The 6,979-nt window shown below is 38.5% G+C and overlaps 1 long non-coding RNA gene across 1 annotated transcript in view; it reads right to left on the bottom strand.

Annotated features, from left to right (window-relative positions):
* The window catches only part of LOC307137905, a 6,197-nt gene extending 876 nt beyond the window's left edge, over positions 1–5,321 (bottom strand). The window contains exons 1-3 of the long non-coding RNA XR_013817971.1: positions 5,153–5,321; positions 1,933–2,251; positions 1–1,731 (exon numbers count right to left, since the gene is read on the bottom strand). The exon at positions 1–1,731 is cut by the window's left edge and continues 876 nt beyond it. This is a non-coding gene — a long non-coding RNA (uncharacterized lncRNA). The remainder of the gene's footprint in view (positions 1,732–1,932; positions 2,252–5,152) is intronic.
* Positions 5,322–6,979: the final 1,658 nt, after the last annotated feature.

Raw genomic sequence — 6,979 nt, 5'->3', positions numbered from 1 at the left:
ACATTTAATCAGTTTAATATGGAGAGATGCACTGAAATCTATCGGCTATCCTGGTGAACTTCTACCGCTGCGCAATAGAAAGCATCCTGACCAACTGTGTGGCAGTGTGGTATGGGAGCTGCTCTGTTGCGGAGCGCAAGGCACTGCAGCGGGTGGTGAAAACTGCCCAGCGCATCACAGGGACTCCACTACCTGCCATCGAGCACATCCAGAGGAAACGCTGCCTGCATCGAGCTCGCAGCATCCTCAAGGACTCCTCTCACCCAGCCCACTGACTGTTTTCTCTCCTGCCCTCCGGCAGGCGTTTCAGGATCCACCGGACCAGGACCAGCAGACTTAAGAACAGTTTTTTCCCCAGAGCTGTCTCTTTACTGAACTCAAACCCCCGTTGATCCACTTCCCTCATAAACTGATAACTCTCCTACCTCACCTCTTCCTTCACTTTGTTATTTGCACTACCGACTGTTTATCACAGTAACAACTGTTTACATATGCATCTTGCACTGCCATATCTTAACTGGATTATGCTCATTTGCACTGCCGACTGTATTTATAGTACCAATGTTTACATTTGCATTTTGCACCGTACTTCTAACTGTAATATGCAACCACTTTCCACTGCACTTTACACTTTTTTTTTTGTCCGGATAGCTCTGTCCATAATTTATTGCACTACCTTAATCCACTGCTATTCCTCATATTAGCCTAACATATTATTGTATACCTCTATCTGTAAAATTCTGTTTATAGTAATAGCCATCTGTATATTGTATTCATAGTACATATTCACCTGTAAATTCTGTTTATAGTAATAGCCATCTGTATATTTATTCACTGTACATATTCACCTGTAAATTCAGTTCTGTTTATAGTAATAACGTCTCTCTATTTATACATATTTATATATATTCAGTACATATCCATGTCCTGCACTTATGCAAACGTTGTATATCCTGCACTTGCTGCTATTGCACTTCTGGTTAGACCTAAACTGCATTTCGTTGCCTTGTACTTGTACTTGTGTAATGACAATAAAGTTGAATCTAATCTAATCTAATCTAATCTAAATGTAGACCTTCGTGTTTCTGACCTACACCGTTGCATGAGAACAGTTAGTTATAGTTAGTCAGTTTGTACGTTAGCAGGGAATTACTAACTTTAATCGTAACTTAATGAGAGTGTGACAACCAGAAAATCCTCTCAGGATCCCTGTAGTCAGTGTTGCAGTACCTCAGGCATGACGTTTACCATTTTTGTAGCATAAAAACCATCAAACCGATGAGAGCTTCGGATTTTCCAATGTTTCTCTATGGCGCTGAAACCGAAAGATGTCCGAGTTCCGGTCCCAGCGCAGCTGATACTCAACTGCCATTGGCTCATCGGCGTTCGATGGGAGGGGCTTACAATAGGTCAATTGCTACTCAAAACTAGCCAAAAACAGCCCAATATCTTTCCGGGGGGGTTCTCCGGGGGTAAAATGTGTGTTATTTTGGCAGGGCTTCCTGCTAAAATTCGCATTCCTGGGTCTGTATATCACATAATTGTGGTCGCTTCAACCAGCAGACTTGGTAACACAGTGCAGTTGAGTTCTGTTGACATTTGACAACTGTGAATATGGCCCCAGGTCTTCAGCTGCAGGTATCTGGACGTCACTGATGAAGGGTTTGATGAGAGAATCTCAGTTTTGTCTTCAGAATCAAACTTCAGGCTCGTCTGGATCACATTAGGAGACTAGAAATCACAAATATATATCAGATTATCCTCATTGATTTGAGTTTGTTTATTATTTTCTTGATCAATTAAACGATCTGTAGATGTTTCATAACTGCAGAGATTCAGTCTGATGATTGTGTCTGAATGTTTCACTTCATAACGGAGAGAAAACAGTAAAACTAATGAAGGATTAAAGTTCAGTAATGAACAAACACTCACAGTCTGGCCTTAGTTTCTCCATACTGTCACATCTGACAAACGTCTGTCCTCTTCTCTCCTCAGATCCTCGGGTGTGTGTGTCCGTTCCTCTGGTGTGTGTGTCCGTTCCTCTGGTGTGTGTGTCCATTCCTCTGGTGTGTGTGTCCGTTCCTCTGGTGTGTGTGTCCATTCCTCTGGTGTGTGTGTCCATTCCTCTGGTGTGTGTGTCCATTCCTCTGGTGTGTTTGTCCATGTTTCTCTCGCTCTTCTTGTTTTTTGCTGCTCTGTGATTTCTGAGGCAGTTTTCTGTGTGTGTTTTCTTTCTACAGCCCATTGGAATCTGTTCAATCACACACAAATGAGTGTTTAATTACAGCTAGAGGCATTAATTCACCAAATGTCAAGGTTTAGAAAATTCAGAAGACGTGACCCGTTCTTAAAATATCACATAACAACATCAAATCCAGTCCTGCACACTTTATACTTGCTGAGATACACCGATCAGTTATAACATTATGACCACCTTCCTAATATTGTTTTGGTCCCTCTTTTGCATCACATTTTAGACTAGAACAACATTTTTATTTCTTTAGAAATGACGCACACCGGAATTTGTGAAGCTACAGAAACTGTGAATGAAGAACATGTACATCACATTGTAGCATTCATGTGTGGCTCAAACTGTTCATCTGCACTAGGGATCGAAAACGATTACCGGTTTCACGATAAACCACGATAAAATTTAGTGACGGTTAGTAATAGCGTTTAAAATTGTCTTATCATTAAAACCGCGTGTGATTATCACGATTTTGAAAACTGTCGGTAAATCTTGTCCAGTCAGCGTCAGTCTGGCGCACCGCTGTTTCTGAATGAGGAGAAATGGCAGAAGCAGTGACAGCACCGGGAGATTGTTCAGCCTCTAAAAGGACCAAATCTGAGGCGTTGTCATATTTTGGCTTTTACAAAAGTCCTGAGGGAAACTTAATCGAAGATGGTCACCCTGTCTGCAGAACATGCCAGAATAAAGTCGCTGTAATAGTGGGAACACTTCAAAACTACGAACGCAAGGCAAGTGGACTTTGACCTCAATACCAAAAGTCTGGGAAATAATAACGTGAAGCGAACGAACAAGTTCAGACAAGACTAGGGTGACATTTAAAGGATAATAATCAGGGCTTGACATTAACAACCACCATTTGCGGGTATATTTCGGCTGGACACTAGTCACTTTGGCAGTTGAACATATTATAGTCTTCTCAAAAGCCGTCTGTTAAAATCGCGTTGCGCATTATAACCAATCATACATGTTTCTATTGAGTTTATGAATGCAATGTCTCATAATCAGAGGCGTTCAGATTAGCCGGAGTTTTGTTCAGAGCGCGCTCCGCTCTCACTCGCTGAAATCAGAGAAAAACGTGCGATGTATGCTGGAGATTCACTCATCATACAGTGATCGACTGTTTTTGTTCTATTTCAGCAGCGAAAATAGTTTCAAACAAACACAGCAGAACCACAGCGCATCTGATATGACTGGCATAACGCTGGTGAATTTAGGGACCAGTGGTGTAGTGGTTCCTGGAGAAGTGGGTATAGGCTACTCTTAATTTATGCCCCCAATTTTTTTTTAAAGTGGCCCAGCAATAGATGAACATCCTGTGTTATAAACAGTGACATGTAAGAGTAGTCTTGCATATTTAGTTCACCTGTAAATGGTGTAGTATTTGCACATTGTCTCTTGACTTTTGCTGCTCGACTTCACGGAGTAAGGATCATTAATATTAGCCACGGAAGAGGTGCAGATTTTGCAATCAATACTGGCATACAGACAATAGAGACAACATAATTATACATTTTGATAATTCCTTATTCCAGGGGTTTTCAAACATGTCAAACAACTATTCTCTCACATTGCAAGTAGTCTCTGCCAGTAGTTTATTTTGTGAACTATCTCTTGGAATGGCTCATTTGCAACAGATAGTGTAGACCTGAGTGTGCCAACATTATACGTTTAAGTTGCAATTTGCAAATATTACTGGTCCTACGCAGGCCTAATGAATGAATATAAGATATATTTAAGATGAGGCAAGCATGGTGTCAGAGATTAGTTTTTTTTTTTTAAATATCATCATCTTTCAAAGAATTCAACAAAATATTCAAAACAATAAGTTAAACTATTATACAGGGTTTGACATTAACTTTTTTGCTCAGCAGTCACTGTGGCTCGTGGTTTTCCAAAGTTACTAGCCACTCAGCATTTTCACTGGCCACAATTTTGCTGTTTGGAAATTACATTTTATATGACTAAAGTTTATTTTGAGTAATTTTACTTGATTTAGAAGATTTAAAACCCTTTCAAACTTTCAAATGCAGAGTGACCACCCAAATCAAGGCTACATTGCATATCAGCTGGCATGTGCAGGTGGACAATATGAGCATAGGCTAATATGAGAAATTTAATATGATATGAGTTATTTTTTAGGTTATATAAAAGAACAAAGAAGCAAATAAGCAAATGACAAAAACAATAGTAGCCTAAATTTGAAAAAAAAAAAAATAATAATATATATATATATATATATATATATATATATATATATATATATATATATATATATATATATATATATATATATATATATATATATATATATATACATACAACATTGGTAACGTTATACACATTTCAAACTTCAATAGCATTTGAAGAGAATGACAGTCATAAAACGGACTGTAAAGTGTTCATCTAGGTGTCAGGTATGATGGACACATTTTGATATTTAATAAAATAAACAGTCAAATCATGAAAATATGGATATGCATTATTTCTCTAGGATACTGTTTGGGCTCTTACACAAAATATGCTAGATTTAAATGCATCATAGCTGAACACTGATGAGAATATTGCTTGAGAATATATTTACAGAGATTATATTAGAGATTATATTTACACCAAATTATTATTATTTATGTGTTGCTATTGACGACGGCCATTAAGGAAGGAAATCCTACAGAATCTAGCTTTAAAAAGTGCATAGAGCTGCTTCAGTTATTTGTTGTTTATTGATTTTCAATGATTAAACTTGTTGAAATGTTTTAAGTGTGTGCATCTGTTCTTTTTGAACACTTTCATCTCATTTGAACAAAACCGTGATAATATTGATAACCGTGATTATTTGGGTCACTATAATCGTGATGTGAATTGAGCACAAATCTGAAGAATTAAAGATAAAGTTTTAATGACCTTGTGATGAGCAGAAAAGAGGAAACACATCCAGCGCAGCTCTGAGATAAGACAGTTCAGTTTATACAGAAGAGCGTCAGACTGAATGTTAAACTCCTCTTCCAGCAGACCACAGGTTAAGCTGAAGGTTAAACTCCTCTGCTTCTGCTGTAGTCGCTGATGCAGTTTCACAATCAAACCTGAGCTGCTCATTTATATACTGGGGGAGTCACATGTTCAGCCTCAAACACAATCTCTCACACATGTCACAGTCACTCATTCCACCTCAGTACTTCCTGTTTACAACTGAAAGTGCAGATGTTTTTCTTATCTGAAGAACTCTAGACATGTTGCCTCTCCACAAACTTAAACTCACATGCTCTTGGTTACCTCAACACACTTCTGTATTTCTCTCTGCTCTTGTTTGTCTCATAATCTCTTTCTAATAATCCTGATATTATATACTGTGAATATTGTGTCTCTGTGACAATTACTTATATATTTCTCACATAAATTAAATGTGGAGGATGAGATGATTGACAGGTCAATTTAAACAGTGACAGAATGCATGTAAATAAGTGTGCGTTTACACAACACTAAAAACAGAAAAGGTTTTCTGTTGCTTTTTTTCTCGTGCAGACGACAACATTGTCAAAACGATCCCGTTCACACAGATACGTGAAAACGACTAAAATCGCTGTAATCTGCTGCCAGGCCAGTAGATGGCGATGTCACTTTTTAAAGAAACACTATAGTTATAAACGTATATTTTTAATAAGTAACTTATTCAGGGTGTGCAGTGCACATTTCACAACAAAACATCAAAGTGTCATCGAGTTTTGTTTACCACAGGCTTTATTTTACACAAAAAATTGAAAAAGCCCATTGTAAAACCCCATAGGAAAATCTCGAAGGAACCAGTGGCAAATTACATTTCCGGGTTTTCCGATGTCACTTTGTAAAGAAACTATACACTGAACATGTAACACGCATGATGTCACAATTTCGTGTGATTGTTGTTTACACGAGACGATAACGGTGTCCTTTTCAAAAACTTGCACTTTGCGGTTGCCAGGGGAACGGGACTTGCCGGACTGCATTGTGCCAAGTGTAAAGTTTGGTGGAGGGGGATTATGGGCTGGGGTTGTTTTTCAGGGGTTATTTCCAGTGAAAGGAACTCTTAATGCTTCACCAACTTTGTGGGACCAGTTTGTGGACGGCCCCTTCCTGTCCCAGCATGACTGCTCCAGTGCACAAAGCGTCTCCATAAAGACATGGATGAGGAGTTTGGTGTGGAGGAACTTGAGTCCTGACCTCAACCTGATAGAACAGCTTTGGGATGAATTAGAGCGGAGACTGAGAGCCAGGCCTTCTCGTCCAACATCACAAATGAAGAATCCCCATAAACACACTCCTAAACCTTGAGGAAAGAAGAGCTGAAGCTGTTTCCTCTCGGTCCTAAACTCTGAACCGTGTTGTTGAGATATTACTGTTGAAAAAGTCTATGGTTATAAAGAGAGTTAAGCAGGGCTTATATTTGATATCTTTAATTATATTTTGTGGGACATTTCTTTTGTGTGCACGCTCCTTTTCTCTTGTTTTTGTATACAGAGGTTGCGTGCGTGTTGATTTGAGGTAGGCTGCCTTTTTAAAACCTCACAAGGAAGATTTTATATTTTGTTTGGCTGTCATATATTTATGATTATGTTACATGTTTTTTATTAGGACCTGGAGATGAGAGAACTAATTTAATGTTAACCCGAGCAGACATGACAATGAACAATTGAATTTGTATTAGCGAAAAAAATAAATACTGCAACAAATGTGTTAAACTAATGGAAGCTTAGT

This window comes from Gobio gobio (genome assembly GCF_949357685.1).
Source record: "Gobio gobio genome assembly, chromosome: 14".
Taxonomy (NCBI): domain Eukaryota; kingdom Metazoa; phylum Chordata; class Actinopteri; order Cypriniformes; family Gobionidae; genus Gobio; species Gobio gobio.
Note: the sequence above shows the minus strand (reverse complement) of the source record. Positions and strands in the feature narration are given on the sequence as shown.